Genomic DNA, 18,931 nt, shown 5'->3' on the forward strand with positions numbered 1-18,931 from the left:
TCCTATCACACTCATGCTCCACACCACCACTAACAGAATTTTGCTCTGGACATCAGCATCGAAGCTCTGGGAGAATAGAAGGTTTCACTGTAGGATGCTGTATGCAGAGTGCCATTGCTCTGCCAGTGCAAGAGAGCTTTTCATCCTGCCTTACCAGACTGCTCAAGATTTAGGAAGTGAAGCAGAATGGGTGATGGAAATGAACACAGCAGTCCATGACACAGATCCTATCCTCAGCCAGAAGCAGGCCAAACCAAACAAATGACAGAACCCACCAAAAAACTGCAACACTAGCATAAAAGTGACACATAACTGGCTTTCTGATGGTAGTTTTGTGATAAAATCACTCATCACTAAAGAAATTATAGAGAAAAGCCTTCTTTTCTGTGTGCAGAAAGGAGATATGCCTTGAGGTACTTGGGATGGGAAGAAGGTCTTAATGGGTGACTTGCTTTGATTAAGTCTGCCTGTGAACTTTGAGCACTTTTTCTTAGGCAATCTTCAAAAGACTACATTCCCTCCAGATTCCTCAGAGAGTCAGGCCTTTACATGGAATGTGCTTGTCTTTGTATTGAAGAGTTGTTGTTTGCTCTGCAGTAATTCTTGCTTTCTACTCAGTTTACTGAAACCCCCATTAGTGCCTGTGATCAGTTGGCACCACCATTCATTTCCCATTTTTGTGTTCTGCTTGAGTTCATCTGGCTTTCAGAGCTCTTCTCATCTCTGAGCACAAATAGGCTCTCAGTTCTTCACTATCTGAAGGAAGTAATTACTGTGCTCACAGCCTCTGGCTCCTCAACCATCACTAAAGCCTAAGGAAATTTCAGAAGCATGGGCCAAGACAAACTCTATTCCCTATCACACAGTTACCCCAACACAGTAAGTTTGCTGACATTTTTGTTGCGAAGCCTCCGTAACGTGGTCTGTGTCCGGCACTGACACAGCTGTAGTGTCAAAGTGCAAATGCCTGACATTCTTCAGTACACTTATCCTCGTGGGGAATAGATTTTCAATGCAGCAAAGTGCCTTCTCCCTGCTCGTGGATGGGAAATGAGGTCTCCAGAGGGAGAGATTTAAAAAGTTTCATCCCCGGACACATTTGTCTATCCCTACTGGCTGCAAAGAGATCATTGATAACTGCAGGAACTAGAATATCTAGAAATGAGTTAGATCCTCTCCCGAATTACTTACTGAAAACTTTAGAGGAAGTAGTTTATGATTCAGAGAATTGGCCATGAGTATTTTGCAGCCCCAAATATTACTGAAGATGTTGGTTAATTTTTCCTATTAATATTTCCACTTTATTGTACTTGGTTTCAAGAGGCAGTTGATATATTCTGTACTCTGAAGAAAGATTTCTTATCTCTTGCATTTTTTGGTAAAAGACCAAGAAGGTACATCTCATTCCAACAAGAAGTTATAAAGACAATTGGTACATCATTTGAGAAATTGCCAAAAAGAATAATTGTAATTTTGTTGGGTTGTTTCCTCTTACAGTGGGCTGGTCTCCAAGTGAAGAAGATGCACTTGCCAATGAGAGACAGCAACTCCCACTGCACTGTCATTGTAAGTCAATGACTAACTGGAAACACATAAAGAAACATACAGACAAGATTTGTAAAGACAAGCTGACCTTAAAACAGCAGCTGAGGACTGTAGGTTAAAGTCACAGGCAACCTCCAGCACACCTTGAGAACTGATCACTTAACATTTATAATATTTGCATTCAAATTGTACCACACTGTAGGCTGAAATTAGGCAATTATCCATTTTTAGCTACAGCACTAATTTTCAAGATGAAACTACTTAGCGACTTTTGCCCCTTTTGAGGTAGATTTTAAGAGCAGAAGCAATGCAGATGTTTCTGGGCTCCGGCATGAGGACTGGCACAAGAGCACCAACCTCGTGGTATAGCAACACTGTTGAAATCTACATCTGTAGTAATTTCCAAGGTAGCAATAGCATCGGCTTCATGATTGTACCACAGTAATCTTTCCTGACTAAAAACTGATTTATTGCTGATAATAACATCAAAATTTGACTTTTTTTTTTTTAAAGTTGTCAGAAATTCTAGGCATTTTCTATTGTAAATACTGTTCATCAGAAATACAGCAGCATATGAACACTTCTCCTTTACAGGTGTCCATGTTGAATACAGCTGCTCAGGTGAACAGTAAAGTTCAGAGTACAAAATACAAATATCTTTAATAAATTAAGTAAATAAACCTGTAAGTTCTCAGATGGAAGGACAGAAAATCATATGAGAAAGAAAGCACTTGACTGACTGTAGAATGTAGACTGAGTGTAGAATCCCTCTTGCATTAGGGATTTCGTTGGATGGCATGTACGAGATGTCTTTCTAATTGGTTAAAACAGTACAGAGACTGCTTAGCTTATTTTAAGACATGAGTCTCAACAGCCTTTGACAGAAAAGAAAAACTACAAACACACAAACAAACCAACCAAAAAACCCCATCCCCAACTCCAAAACACACTCCAGAGAAGTTAAAAGTTCATTCCAGGTTAAGCTCAGATGTCGTATAGATACCAAATGGAGGGAAAAAAAATTAGTCTGAACATGTGAATTGAAGCTTCTGTAGTTTTGAGTGCCTAGTCTTGCAAGTCAGTGAAAATAATTTTCAGAAATCAACTAGTAGATTAATATTGCAATAATCTTACAACTTTCTGATGAATGACCTTCAAATGCTGTGTAAAAAGAGTATGCTAAGGAATTGGCTTGCAACCATTTTCTAGAAAGATTCTTTTTGATACTAATTCTTAATACAAATTTCAAGAGATCCAGTTTTATGTGGTTTTTTTTTCAGAGGAAGGGTAGTGGGAATATCTGCCTTTCTATCTTGATAGTGAAAGAAAAATGAAAAAAATCCCTCTTGTTTATATCCCTTGACAGTAAAAGGCTGGTAAGGGGAAACCCTTATTCCTCTGCTGTTCTTTCTGTTGATGTCATCCTAGCCTGAATCTGTCCATGCAGTCCTCTCCTGTTTTTTATTCAGAATATGCATGCTTCAGCTTGCCTACAACTTGTATTATCAATTGTCACTGTTCATTCCTTTTCTTGATGCTCTTATCCATCCACATTTCTTCCCCTTTGAACACCATAACATCTAAATTTCCAGTTTTTCTTTTTCATGGTTCCCATAACCTCCAGCTCTCTCACATTCATGCAGCATCATCATTCCTTGGAACTTTTATATCCATCTTTTCAGGTTCTGGGTTCTTGGTACTCCTAGGTTAAATTTTACAGTAAGTCTTCTGCCCCACAAGAAAAACAGAGCATTGCAAGAACAAAAGCTTCTCCTTCCTTAAGGACAACAGGCAGTAAGCCTTTTTTGTTAGTCTTACATACAAAACTAAATCTGTTTCAGAAGCTAAAAATCAAATTTCCACAAGATTAATATGCTGTAAGGCAAAGACTCCCTTCCATGAACTTGAGCTAAAGCAGGTTTTATCCTGTGGGAATTTTCATAGCCTCTGTCAATGCTGTTGGGGGGAGATGGATAGGCTACACCCTGTAATAGTTACATTAATAGCAAGGACTTAATCTGAAATGATGAGCAGTTGCTCCTGACACTGTTCTTCCAGTACACACTCTAAATCATGTTCAACCTCACCACATTTGCTATTCATTTTAATCACTTTCAATCCTGAGCAACAATATTACTGCCCCTATATTGTTTCTGTATTCCAGAACTTCATTTCCGCTCTACATTAGTTTCTGTTTGGTTGGATATCCACATGTGGCATGTTTTCCTTTAACCACATCCGTAGTAGAGGATCCATTTATGTAAATGGTGATTAAGTGAGCCAGGGAAACTTATATAGGTGCAATACAAAACATCACCATAAAAAGCCGTGAAGGAGTTTTGCAAAAGGATTACTTAACCCTTTCATTAGAAAGAAATCTGTCTTCCTATCAGATTAATTGATCTTAATTTAGTAGGCACTATGCAGGTACTTCAAAACATCTCTGTGATTTTCATGTATATTTGACTAACTGGTTTATAGCCTGAAAGATAAAATCCAAGTCCCACCAGTCATAAAACCTTTATACTGATTTCAGTGGGTTTGGATACATCCACAAACCCACACAGCCAGGAAAGCAGTTACAAATGCAGGGGAAAGTACTACAATGACAAATACAGCTTCAGACTGACACTACGTGCTGTAATTGCACAGACTTTCTGTGATAAGTAACTGTGCAACATCTGTGCAGTAAGAGTTTCCAAAAGTGTAAAGAAATAATTTAGCAAGTATGGAAGGTGTTGGACTCAACTCCAGGTCTTGTCATGGAAGATAAAGATGAATTGGAAGCTTGTAGCTGGCTAGGAAGTATGAATCATAAACTGGCTGTGCACATTAGCACTTACAAGAAGCCAACACAAGCTCTATCAGTTCCTTCTGAAAGCGTAAGAAACTGTGCTTTAAGATTCCCTCTCAGAAACCTGAGAAATAAGGCACAAAAGAGTAAGGAATACCTGTGCCAGTCAAAGTGATTTTAATTAACATAACTTTAATGAGAGGATAAAGAAACGCAATAAATAAACAAACCAGTAAGAGATAAAAAATTAACCTACAAAGTAAGTCATGTCAATATTACTAACCTTTTCACATGTTCATGGCAGCAGTCCAAATGTAGACTAACCTCCGTATCTAAGCTGAGAAGTGTCTGAAATAGTCAGTCTCTGCAATATGTGGAACACCAGGGCATTTACTGCTGGGTAAAAGGCAGCTTTTGTTATTTGTGCTGCTCCTCAACTCTACCACCACTCTTGCTGCCTTCCTACCCACATCTGTCATCATTGCCAGAGAACTTTCTCAGCTGCTGTTGGTCTTCAGCCTGTGAGCTCTTCTAGGCCTTCCAGGAGACTACTTCAGTGCTTTGCTCTTACGGGAAATATAAATTTGCTCTTCAAAAATGGCCACTATTGGCCATGATTTTTACTTGTCTCAAGTTTCACCCTACTGTTGCTGGCTGCAGCCACTGTCAAAGCAGCATTTGTCCATGGGAATATTTGTCAAAGATTTCATTTCTGGAAGTTTCCAGACATGAGTTGTAGTCCTACAATCACTTCAGCTTTATAATTTTTTTGTCTATTAAAAGTGCCCTAAGTTATTGCACATCTTGCATGTAAATGATGTCTGGTGCAGCTGTTCACATCCCCTCTTTGTCAACAGGTGCCAAGACAGGATTCTTCTCCCAGACAAGTCCCTGCCCACGGTGAGTACTTTGGTAGTTAAAAAGTATTTCTACTTCTGTTTACTTTGAACTGAAGAACATCTCCAGTAAGGAGAACAGTGAGCTGAAACTTCAACACTACATTGTTTTTCTAGCAAATTTCAGAATTCAGAGTAATTATTTCTGAAGTAATTTTCTAGGTAATAGAACACAAGGGCATAGTGTGATTTGAACCCCATTTGCTTAATATATGTACCATCTACTTGCAATTTTGATTGCTTGGCAACCATCACCTGAATTCAAGAGCCTAAATTCTCTACAGCAGCCTGTGGAGGAATCTAGGCACCTTTGAATTGTGACTCTTAGCATGTAAACTGGACACATAAATTCAGAATATATAGCCACACCTTCTACAATCTACATATCAAAGAGGAAGGTCTGCAGGAGTGCACTGCATGAAGGATGTCTAGCTCAGAGAGAATGTGGTTCAAATCACCACCAGTGTCTCCACCAGGAAACAAATAGTCTTTATTAGCTCTAGTTTAACAAATTTTCACCTCATCTCCCTTGCACAGAGCAACTACAATGCACTTCTGTGCTATCCCTGGTGCTTTGGATGGAGTTTTTGTGTCTGGCATCACATAGAACAGTGCAAATGCAAAACCTAGCATATGCCCTTGTGCTGCATTCAAAGCAGCACTTCCTCCTGGAAGCCAGAAAGTGGGAGACTCGGGTACAATAAGTAGGAGCATGGAATGAGTCTTCAGATGAAAAAATACATCATAGATAATGTTTTCTGCAGGGGCCAGCCCTGTCCCATGTGTTCATTTCTCTCCTAAGCTTCTGGCTTTTTGCTGGACTCAACACTGTGCTAAAGCCCAGCCAGGTCCAGGTGTTCACATGGGTTTGCATTGAACCCAACAAGGTTCTGGGACTCAGAGATCTGTGGGGTGTGCTGTATTTGTACTCCCCAACAGCCCTGGTCTTCAAAATGAGATCAGGAGGCACCTGACCTGGATGGGATTGGTGGAAACCAGGTTGCATCTGCCAGGGTGGTTTTTTTTCTTGTGTTTTGCTGCAGGACAGTGGCAACACTGGTCTGAGAGGTAAACTGGTGTGAGAAACAGTGGAACTGTGCTCGTGCCAAACATTAACAGTCTTTCCATAATTCACATAAATAATCTGTAATCCAGATAACTGATATTTGACTGTTGTACAAAAGACAAATTCTAGAAATTTTCAGGCTAACAGGCAGAAAACATACCATGAGGGGAGACAGAATATTAATTTTAAAAAATTACTTATGTAAAAACAAAAGCAAAAACCAGGAAAGAAAACCTTAAAATACTACCATTATCAAAGGCAAAGAATTAAAAGGATTATTTAATGACTCTTCAAATAAAAGAGGATGTGAAACAAAGTTCTGACAGACTTGTTCTGTGAAGAAACATTTTCTTTCGAATCAAGCATTTATAATCATTTATAATCAAGCACATTTTTTATGGAAGTAATATGTACCACAACCTAGATGCAATCACATTTCCTCCAATGAAAACATTTTGACTCTTCACATTAGATTAACACAGAAAAAAAGCTTAAATAAAGTATGTTTGTTGACTTCTGATTGCATAATAAGTAAACAGACTTTAATCACAAAAGCTCTGTGTTTTCTTGATGTCTTTTGGTGTTATCCATGAGAAGACTGACATACTGACATTTACAGGGCACACACGTAAAGAATTCAATTTGACTGGCACACCCTGTCCCTTGGAAGGGATTGCACTACAATTTTCCCATGAAGCTTGTGTATATATAAAGGAAAGGACTGCATACATTATTTCAAGGGATGAGGTTAACAATAGGAATTTAAACAGATAGCTATAAACTTAGTAAAGTGAGGATTAGTAGAGACTGTGGTGCATGTTGATTCCAGTCTGCAGATCTGTGGATTTTCATTTTATACTAAGTAAACAACCAGACTGGACCACTAATGATATGCTGCCTGCTTTCTGGGTCCCCAGCCCAAGACAGCCACAGTCTGAATTTCACAGATGCTGACAAGTCAATGCAGCTGAAGCCAGCAGATGCCATGAGTGACTGGTGGCCATTGAACAAGTTCCAGGCATCTCCGGTGAAGAACACAGGTCATGAAATAGTTTAGAGGCTGCTTTTGTAAATTTTGGGACAAGTATTTATGAAGTTTACAAAATACCATGTCAAGGAGCTGAGATGGCCAAGTCATTTGTGTTTGTAGGCTACTCTGATCCTATGGTAACAAACAGAAAAAAGAGAATAACTCATTTAATTGTGGACACAAAGTTCAGATTACATATAGTAAGCAAGATAAAGTCACACAATGAGTGACAGGAACAAAAACAAACATTGTGACATTATGTCACACTTTGCATTTACAACATGGAAGTACCTTCTCCAGGGGACTAAGGAAAAGGTCCAAGTGACTTCCTCTGTGCATCTAAGTGACTTTTTCAGCTGAATAACAACAGTGCTTGCGTTTTGCCAAACCACATTCGGTATCACTGTAATACACTGGATGACATAAAGGTTAAGCAGACTCCATTTTGGCATTTCTTCTGTTTCTTAACTTTTGCAATTCAGAGTAAGTAAGCAATATTATAAAGAGACAAAAGAGCTACACCCTTACATATAATCTCTTATCCAAAATGCTGCACAGTTAACATTAACTGCCTAAATAATGTACCTTTAACAATACAGCAATTTCAATTAATTGTTCATTATATTTTTATGTAATTAACAAATTGTAATATATATAATATGCAATATTAATATATTGAACATTTAATGATATTTTAGTTTTTACAGAAACACAATGATAACATTTATAGTTATAAATCAATATAAAATAGTATTTAGTATGTTGCTCTTTCCTTAAAAACTGCTTTCCAGCACTGGAGACGTTTACGTTTGATTAACTTTACTATTCTGCTTACACCAATTATTATCTCAGGGCATTAAAGGGATGTTAATTTAAAGACAGAAAAAGCATCCAAAGAATTATTAGGGATAAAAAAAGGACCTGTGACAAAAAAGCTTGTTCTCTGAGATTCAAAATTGCACAGAATTGGACACAACTAGCAAGAAAAGTATAGTGTTACATAGACTAACATAGTCCAAGCCTATCAGACAATCTCATGTCCATTCAGATGTAAAGTTGATATACTAAAATAATTTCATCTTGTCTACATGACTATACTGCTTCAGTGAGAGTATATTGCACTGAGGTGGGGAACAAAGCAGGTTCTTGTTCTGAACAAAACTAGGTGAAGATCCTAAAATGGTGGGTGATTTACCACTGAAAAGTTCTGTGGAAAATGTTCCCCCAACACAGGTTCACAGCATGTGCCTGCCTATTTACAGCTATTTGACCTAGAATCCTCTTAGCCTTCCAGGACTCAGAGAGTGCCAGTCCAGGCCCTTCCTTGCTCTCTACCCTCCTCTTTGAACTTAATCTGCTTAACTCTCCATTGTACTTCATGCAGGATTCAACTGATGAGGCTTTCAAAAGATAGTCTATTCAAATGAATAGTTCTTCTTAAAATATGTCTGTATGTCAGTTACATCCTATGAAACAGTACTGCCCATTTATACCTAAACCTCAAATGTTGCCCAACCTTTGCAATCGTTAGGATGAAGCTGAATTCCGGACTTGTAATGTCCAGATGAGTTTATATATGAATATTCAGTAACTATGTGCCTATAACCATGCAAAGTATTAATCCCTGGTGGAACCAGAAGAGGGAATTTTAGGATAACTAAATTTTTTTAAAAGTCTATCTGCTTCAAAGACTATATTTAAAACCTTTTCCCAATTATCCAAGGTTCAGAAGAAAAGTCAGGCTATATGCCAATTATAATACTGTTGTAATTATTAGAGTAACATTGTTGATCATGTTGTATGATAAAAAATATTCATTGTTCTCTTTTCTTTCCCTAGCATACATAACAGAAAGGATTTGTATTTCTTTTCCAGAAATCATTTTGAGACAACTTCAGAGTCGACAGGCTGGCATGTAAGTGGCACCAAACTGCACCCTTCAGATGACTGGGATTTTTGACATATGAGCACATTTTTTCTTGCAAGAGTTTGCAGATGCTTGAGAGGTGCTTGTATTAATCTAATAAAAGAAATGCAAGACCAATCGAGGCATGAGTATTTCTCTGCTATCGCTCTCTATTCAATTGCAGCCATAACTATTGTCATAACAATTCTCAAGGCAGTGGAACAAATGCAGCACCAATTAAAAGAGGAATCCTAAAGGGTTCTTGTAATCAATAGAGGTGATTGCCATAGTCTGTTATTTAAACTCACACTTATCAATCCTTCAACATTACTGCTACATAGCAAAACACTTGAATTCTGACAAATTAATATTTTTACAAAGTGTTTGAAAAAGGACCTCTTCAGGCTGATAGGAGGACAAAAGATTTGATGTACTGCTAAGCAACGGTATCACTAGGATTTTATGAATACATTAGAATGTACATCTTGTCATCTCACTTTCTATCATTTTGAGATTATTGCAGAAAAGTCTAGGAGGTTAAATGACCACAAACAATAAAACAAGCCATTTAGAAACAGATGAGGGCTGCTATCACTATCTCGTCAGCATAACCGGCACTGTGCATAGCATGGCTTTGTGCAGTAAACACTTGGTGTAAGAAATGCTACAGGCATCAGCAAAGTAATTTTTTTTCACGCAGAAGTATTTATAAGCACAGATGATGTGCATACAATGTTTAAAGACAAATTTTTTTGCAAGGTGTGGTGTGGTGACTTGGTGACTCTTTTGAAGATAGGTGTTTTTCATTCTCTTGCCATTCATGCCATGGTCATGCTGTGCAATGCATGTAAGAGCCTGAGTCGTCACAGGAGCAGCAGGAGAGCTGAGCTGCTTGAAGGACAACTACTGCTGCCAGTGAGAATAAGAAAAAGACATTGCTTTCCTCCTGGCTGGAAATTTCTTAGTACAGAAAATTTAAAAGTCACACTGTGATTAGCACCAGGATAATACTCACCAGAAAAAAAAAGCTAGAAATAAGACAGAATAAAACCTAGGGCTTGGGTTCCTGTCTAAGCAGGCATACCTAAGCCATTCATGCCTGCAGAATCCCCCAGTTCACAGGCAGTCTTCTGGCTGTCAGTGAAGAAATAAAGATGCCAGCTTTGGGTGAAAGAATTCAGCTGCCCAAGAAGGGAGAGGCTTCATGAAGAGTTGATGAGAACCATTCATCACTGCTGTGAAACACTAACATAGCTTATTTTTTCTTAAGTACTTAATGTGTTGTCTGGACATGTTTTGCAGCTGTCTTATACTGTCAAAGAACACAAAGAGCTTGTATATTTGATATTTCCAAAAATTTTAAAAATTAATATTTGTGTTTCTATAATATGAGTGTTCATACCTGTATATGTTAGTATAAGTTCAAAGAAATTTTCAATGTTATTTCAAGTTGCAAAATTTTCTATTACTGTGCATATTGCTTGAAATATTCATGTTCTTTTGTGCCACAGGTTGCATACATTCTGGATCCTTTTTTTTTTTTTTTTTTTGGTATGTGTGTGTAAACCTTCTCAGCTCTGCAGCCACACTGGAGCCAATTACTCCAATTACCTGAGATTAGAAGATTAAATTTTGCATATTCATAGTCTTGGGAAGAAGGGGAGATCATCAGGAGGATGACAAATATTGCTTATTCTGAGAACAGGTACCTTTTAACCTGATGACAGCAATGTGCACCAATACAAACAGATTAAGCCACAGGTCTGAATGAAAGCCTCAGTTGCAGCTGGAGACACTTTTAAATTAGATAAAATAAGCAAGAAAATCAATGTTTTGAAGATTAGGCATGAGTTAGTATCACATTATTTCCTGAATATTCAGGCAAAATTAAAATATTATTTCTTCTAAAATTAGGAAATGGTAATATATTTATATTAGATTGACAAATACATGTTGTTTCTATGGAAAGTTAAGCAGCAATACTGTAGAACACCTTGTCTAGCCTAAAAATGTTAAACTTGTGATTAAAGCCCTTTCATTTATGCATAAGAGTAGTTCTTCATCGTTATAATACCCTACCACAGTTGCATTCTTTTCTTGGTCACTGCAGGCAGTTAGAAACATTATTTTCCAGAAATTATGTGGACATCTATTTCTCTCTTCAATCTGTTCCATTCTTCTATTCCCCTATTACTTTGTCCCTGGATTATTTCTTATCTCCCTAGTAATTGCAAATAGAGTCAGACTTTGAGATCCTTGGGGTCCACCTCATCAGTGTTTTTTCTCTTTTTTTTTTTCCTTAGAAATGCAATAAATGGCTGGTTTATATTAGCAGAAGACAGAACTACAACAGCTACATAGTGCATAAAAAATCAACAGCATCAATTTTTTCTGTCATTGCATATGGAGAGAGAGAAAGAAGAAAATGGCATCAGATAGTGAAATACCACAGATGAGATTTAGGTAGAAAAATGACTTAGTAATCAGTGTCCTGAAAATACTATTTCTTCTTCATTTAAAGTTGATATATAATGTTTCTATATTATCTTCCTATTCCCAAATGGAAGGAAATGTTCAATTTTAGTTTAGATTCAAGAGTTCATTCTTTGCTAAACTTGCTGTTACTTGTTTGTCTGGTTGCACTTCATTTCATACATTAATTTTTAAATCATATCTCAATTCTAATATTTAACATGTAAAACAGGATTAAAGAGCTTAACAAAGTGCTTAAGAGAACTCTAAGCACTATGGCCTTTCCATTTGACTGGTACTCCTCTTTCAGAACTAATGACTTTGAATAGCAGTAATAACAGAGTATTGGGTAAAGAAATAGTTAATAGGTAAAATAGGGAACTCCTGATTTTTCCAGTAGTTGCACATGTGACTTTGGATCAATCACTGACTCACTGTGCACTCCTTCCTCTGCTTATCCCACAGGCTTTGTAGGGCAGGGGCTGCTTTCTGCTCCATGTTCTTATGGCTGCAATACTTCTCTGCCACACTGGATGCAGGTGGTCACTAAGGGTGGACCTTACAGTTTGGGATGTCTGAGCTTCCTAAGACCAAGCACCATGGAGCAGTCAGAACCAATAATTTACAAGATACCAGTTTTTCTAACTTGCTAAACTAACTGAAGAAGCACAGACAAGGACATCCAATGCCTTAGGTATTTTAGTTAAGAGATAAAATAATGTCACCACTTAGTGACAAATGCCATATCACCTTGCTGAACACTACAAGTGCACTTCTGATAGTCTTGCATTATGTAGGCTTGTATTCCAGATAAACTGGGATTTACAATTTTAATGCAAATTATTTTGCTCTGAAAAAATGTAACTTACTTATTATTTCTGTTATGAGGCAATAACCAAATCAAACATAGGTGTTTAAGCTCTCATTCTAGCCACTAAATACCTGATTATTTTTTCACAAAGTCACCTGAATATTCTAATCTGATACAACTACCTTGTTGTTCAAGTAGTTAGTAAGCTCTGGGCAAATTCTCGGTATGCTTTCCACATCTCAGCTAAAGAAAACTATGTGGTAATGTGAAGATTCATGGCTGAGTCTCTCTGATTCTGGCATACTCAAAGCATATTCCATTTGCTAAGATTTGTGACAAAATTTTCAGGCCATTTGCCTAGGTTCTGGGGAAATGCAGACTAAGAGTTTTCTGGAATTCCATTAAGAGATGTACAGACTGCAGTGCTGGGTCTACAGAACTTACACAGATTTGTTTTCACCAGTTTAGCCTCACTATAGACAGGAGTATAAATAAGGTCAACATACATCACTGAAGTAAGAAATAATTGGGGTAGAGCTGATGGAGTTTTCAAAGGATTTGATTATTACAAAACCATGACAGTGACCCTGCATAATTTTTAGTACACTTGTGTAACGTGTTGTATCTCCCAAAGAGTTCACTTTTGCTTTTATGGCAAATACGTTATAAAAATATTTGATAGTATAATGACAGAAACCATAAATAGAGCTAAAATTAGAGCTCTGATAGAATGTAGTTGTTCAAGAATGAGAAATCCCAAATATTTCAGACTTTTCAACTCTTCTAAAAATTAACAATACTGTGGTAGAGTGACTAAACTACATGCCACCAAAACCAGTTTCAATTTTTGCAGACAGCATTAGTTGTTTGTAACTATAGATAAATAATTTTAATGTTTTGACAGTAAATTAGTCAAATGTAGATTTGAAATATTAATTGAAATGAGATTATTTCAATAAACAATTTTGATCAGAAAAAGAACTAAAAAATTTTTTAAGTTGCTGCAAATAAAATACATCATTTAGACATGCCTAAACCAGGCTTTTTTTTTTAAATTTGAAATTACTTACATTTATAAGCTGATTCACATTTTTTAAAAAGAAGAACCATCATCCCCCCCATTATTTTATAAAACGGGCTAAGTACACAGGAGAGAAAACCAAAATTATTAAGTTTGTGGATACAGATTTTGAAACATTTGTAGTTGATTCAAAATTAAATATTTGTGTTTCTTTTATTTTGTAAGAAATGCGAAAATCTTTTATAGTTCTTCCCTAAGTAAAATCTCCCTTCTCTCATTCTATGTCTCAAAAATTTTGGTCTTATGTGGAAATAAACACAAATAGATAAAATAAGTCAAAATCTATGTGTCTAAGAAATCTGTTGTCAACTTTAGGGAAACTTTAGGTCTGACAAGACTTAAAAGACGCACTTGAGATATTAGATTGAACAGACACAAGACCACAAGACCTTCATGAAGCCCAGGTACTCCTGCTCCCAGTGTAGGGAAACTACAGCTTCTGTACACTTCAGATGAACTGTAAATACTCCAGCAATGTTTAAAAATGTCTAGAGCTGCAGTGGAGGATTCAAGCGTTTTACACTTAGCAGTAAGCATGACTGAGCCAGGAAAATCACTGCATTCCTAAACATACCTCATGTTTCAACACTTGACCATTCCTGGAAGAATTGGATTTACCTTAAGGCAAGTGTGCCACAGCTGTGAAGCCCCACCATGGACCTCAGAACAGGCCATGAATGCCCAGGGAGTTCCTGCGTTAGATCAAGATCAGCTAAGTCTTGCAACTAACACTGACAGAATCTCCAGAAACTGATTTAGAGAAAACAGTTTTAAGATGATGTGATTAGCACGTAAATTGCTGAAGATTTTTCCTCAAATGCAACATCATCACACCACCTATTTAACCTCTGTTGTCTCTGTGTGCAGTGGAATGCAATTATGAGAGAGCGAAGAGATATCCTGTGTTGCTTACCTAGCAAAAAATGTTATTTCAAATGGTATACATTTAATTCAGTTTTCTTCTCAAAGTAATGCCACACATCACATTTGTATTTTCATCTTTTTGCTGCTGAGACTAGGATAAAATGTTATGCACAAATATAAAACTGAAATTATTTTCCCAAAAAGAAAGTTTCAATGGAAAAAAAAGAGAAAAAAATTGTAAAAATTAAATGTCAAATTTCTAGGCATATCACAGAATTGTCATGAAAAAAATAGAATTTAAAGGCCTGTTCTTTCAGCTTTTTGTTCAGTTCTGAAAACAGAAAGTGTATTTTCATCTGCAGAGATCCTTTGTGCTTTGTAGATTTGTTAAAACTTCCCCCCGACCACATTTTCTCTCCTCACCACCTTCAGTGCAGATGAGAGGAAAAAAGAGCATTTGAGCAGAGAGAGACAGATCCAGATGGTCGCTACCTGAGTGCCAGCCTCAGCCCAATCATCAGCTCAAACTGGAATTGAGTGTTTTTTCAGTTGATAAACTGCAGGAACGGAGCCCCTCCTGTCTCACTGCAGGGGAGACAGGAGCAGCTACCCTCCAGACAAGGATTTCTGACAGGCCCACTGCTTTAGAAATGCGAGTTCCAGATTCCCCATGCTTTCTCCTGCAGCCTGCAGGGATGACCACCTGGATCAGGTGGAGGTTTGGTCACCTGAGCCCCTACAGAAGTCTCCATGCTCCTACCTTGAGGGCACAGGCTGTGCCAGGCTGATGGATCTCCCCGTCTCTGTCCCGTACCCCTCGGGCCTGGCCTGGGAGCCGGCTGCCGGGCCGAGGCTGCACAGCAGCGCTGCGGGACCTAAAATAAAAGTCTTCAAAGGGGGAAAGCATGGGCTTGCGGTGTGTTTACACGAGTTCAAGGGTTCCTGACCGAAGCTGGTGTGCACCTGCCTGGCCAGAACGGGGGTGAGAGAGATATGCCCTATCTGCATCCGCCTGTGTCAACATGTCCCCTGCATGGCCTTGGAGCGCGGATTGCTTACACAGCGTGACACAAAGCCATTATTTCATCTAAGAGGCCCTTTCTTCAGTTGCTTGTATTTTGTTATGAGGACTTAAAAAATAGGTTATTTCTCTCCCAGGATTTATGAACTTCATCATCTTTACAATCAGTGGTTGAATGCTCTCTGAATGACATCAGGATTTTATCTCTTGCAAGTGGAACTGTTGTCTATGCAAAGAAGCTAGCCCAGCGGCCCATTCCAAAAAAACATTATTTGGGAAGGGTTTTCAGTAGGGACAAACTTTGTTTTGGTTACTTTTGCACTCCAGACAAAGACTTCAGTCCTCTGTTAAAACAGAATTGTCACCTTGCCAAGTTTAATCTTGCCAAGATTTGAGAAATCTGAGATGCTGAGAGTAGGGTAACAAAGTAAATGGCGTGTTTGAACCAACGTGGGCCAGATCTGCCATTCCAGGCATACCTAGATGTATGTCAGTTGCTCATGATGCTATCTTCATATTTATGCTATCTTTATGCCTTTCATCTGCTTTGTTGCTTTGAAACAAAATGTGTCTTTTTCAGAAGCTAAACTCTTGTGATGGATCTTAAATGCTGGTTGGCAAAGTAATTTTGAAGTAAATGGTACACACGAATATTAAGCACATGTTCTGACAAGGGAAGGCTTGTTCCTTGATTGAAGTCCAATGACTTTATACTTGTGCTTCTCTATCACAAAAAATTGATATTTTGAAAGCACTAAGACTGTGTATTTCCCTAATGCTTTGATCAGAAAGGTAAAAGAAAAGCTGAATTGATCTTCTGCAAATGCAAAGTACATTGGGCATGAAAACTTCCAAAGGCATGTTTTCTCAAGTTCTGACCATGCAGGGACCAGAGCTTCAGGTAATGCAAACCTCCATGAAGCTCCATCTGTGAGTGGCAGGAGAAAATTTGATCCTGACCCACGCTGTTGTCAGAACAGGGTTAATTCACACACAGTTTTTGTCTTTCGGGCTATGAATATAGAATTAAAACATTATAAAAATATTAAAATAAGATATCAAAATATTAGTAGTAATCTCTAATATTCTCTGCTTCTTGTCTTTTTCTGGTTTTATTATTTGATTAAATTCTTTCCCCTCTTGTTGCTGAAATTTTAAAAATTTACCTGGCTTCTGAAATGGCTTGAACTTTTAGAGAGAAGGTGTTTGGATGTATCTCAGATCATATATCTTGAACACATGGAAAAGCTCCCACTTTTTTCTTCCTTCAAGTGTTGCTTTACACATATACACATTCAACACTGTGGGCCCATCCCAAAACTGTTACTGAGAGAGATCTCACGAGCTGAAAGACAGCCTTCCTGGTAGGACAGACCATCTTCCTTTACAACCAAGACAAAAGAATTTTAAAGCAGGTTTTGGTTTTGGCTTAGTGAACACCGTCACATCGGAGTTACATGCGGATTTTCAAAAACAAAAGAAAACGACCCAATGATTCATGTTTTCAACCTGGAGCAGCAAGGTTCATGTAACATCTACATTTTTTTTCAGAGAAAAACCTGAAGCATAAACATTCATTGAAAATATTCTCCACTGATGCAATATTACTTCATTTGAGCATGGCCTTCACTGAACATTACTGGGTTGTTGCTAAGAAACACTGATATATGACACCAAATTATATTACTGACATTGAATTTTTACTCCTTTTCATGTTATAGCTTGCTTGAAAACAGCTGCAATTATGCCATAAATGGAAGGAAAGCTACCAGCCTCTATTCAGTGCCTTTTGTATTTTAGTTACAGGCTGAAGTCCTTATCTTTTTACTGTATGTCTGTAACCGTCCTACAGTATTTCAGTTAAATAGTATAATACCAACATTTATTGATGGTCTGCATCTGCATCTCCTACATGGCCATCTCAACAATAAAACAAATGTTCTCTTTGATTTTCGCCCAATATATGCCAAATTGCAGGAAGATTGGTCTTAGGGTTTCTGTATTTTCCATTTCAATGTGACAACCCATTTTGACCTGCAGGTAATAAAATAAGAAACATTCAAACTCAGAGCTAGTGCTTTCAGAGCACTTCACTTTTTATTTGTTTTGATCTATGCAATTGACCAGTTGAAAGCTGAAAATGAATGGATGTTTTTTAATATGTATTTTAGACCTCTCTTCTTTTGTATAGCATATGGATATTTTTCTTCTAAAAGAGCCACTCATCCAATCAATAGTTGATGTATGGCAAGTACACACAGCTTGTGCTTGGGAAAGTATATCCTAATTTATACAAACATAGCTGTTTGATTCTTTTTTTAATATAAAAACAAAGCCCAGAACACCCATATGTGAAACTGGGATCTCAACACAGCCAGTACTACAGAAATATACAAGTGGAGAGGGGAGTTCTTCCTATAGGGTTTAAACCTCAAATAGTCAAGATGGACAAATGGTAAGACAATGACATTCAACTTTATGAATGGTTGATTCATAAAGATTTTGCAAAATTATTTAAACCATGTTTGTGTGTATAACCTTTAAGTAGCTTGCCAATAATTTCTGCACCAGGGCTGGTGGGGTCCATCTGTCAGAGGAGGGGAAAAGCAGTCATGGGCTTGGCAAACTGATGAAGAGGGCTTTAAACTAAAGTTGCCAGGTGAGGAAAGCCTCAATCCATTCAACTCCTGCTACTTTCCACTTTGACATCAGGGCCAAAAGGATCAGGCCAGAGCCAGGAGAGTGACCCTAGGTCAGCAGGAGGGCAGCACAAAGGAATTCCAGCCACTCCAGACAGTAAGCTGGCTTCATCGAGGCCAGCTTCTATGGGAATGCACTCAGCATGGGGAATAAACAAGAGTGAGAGACAGCTCACATCTACAGGGCTATGGTCTTATTGGCTTCTTAGAGAAGTGACAGAATAGCTCCTATGACTGGATTGTTGAAATGGATGGATACAGATGTTTTAGGGAGGACAGGGGAGATGAGGAGGACATGTCACTCTCCATGTCCGTGACCAGCGGGAGGGCATTGGATCTCCACCTGCAGATGGGTGAGGAGCCAATCTATGCCATACAGTAACTACTAAAATATATGGAGGGCGGGGAAAATAATCACATCACTCTATCAGGGGAAAAATAATTAATTTGCAGGACAGAAAAAACACTGAAACATAAACATGTGAAGATCAGAAGAAATCAGTGCGGTAAGTGGAACTACATGTTAGTTGTCCAAATATAAGAAAAAAATACAGAAGGATGGTTGGCATCTGAAGAAAGATGCAAGAAGTGCAAATGACTATCTCATATTTCAGGAAAGCAGTCATAACTTTCTGTTGGCTACAAAGACCAAGATGATGATTCAGAACCACCAATTTACACAATCTGTGGGAGGAAAAGGCACCACCAAAAGTGGATGATCAGAATAAAAGCTACCAGTGGAGTAG

The 18,931-nt window shown here is 37.9% G+C and overlaps 1 protein-coding gene across 1 annotated transcript in view; it reads right to left on the reverse strand.

Annotated features, from left to right (window-relative positions):
* Positions 1-15,365, reverse strand: part of GHR (growth hormone receptor) — a 150,270-nt gene extending 134,905 nt beyond the window's left edge. The window contains exon 1 of the mRNA XM_085043092.1: positions 15,226-15,365. The gene's annotated coding sequence lies outside the window, so the exon portion shown is untranslated. The remainder of the gene's footprint in view (positions 1-15,225) is intronic.
* Positions 15,366-18,931: the final 3,566 nt, after the last annotated feature.

The sequence above is a fragment of the Lichenostomus cassidix genome, chromosome Z, assembly GCF_008360975.1.
Source record: "Lichenostomus cassidix isolate B80296 chromosome Z, HeHo_3.0, whole genome shotgun sequence".
NCBI classification, from domain to species: domain Eukaryota; kingdom Metazoa; phylum Chordata; class Aves; order Passeriformes; family Meliphagidae; genus Lichenostomus; species Lichenostomus cassidix.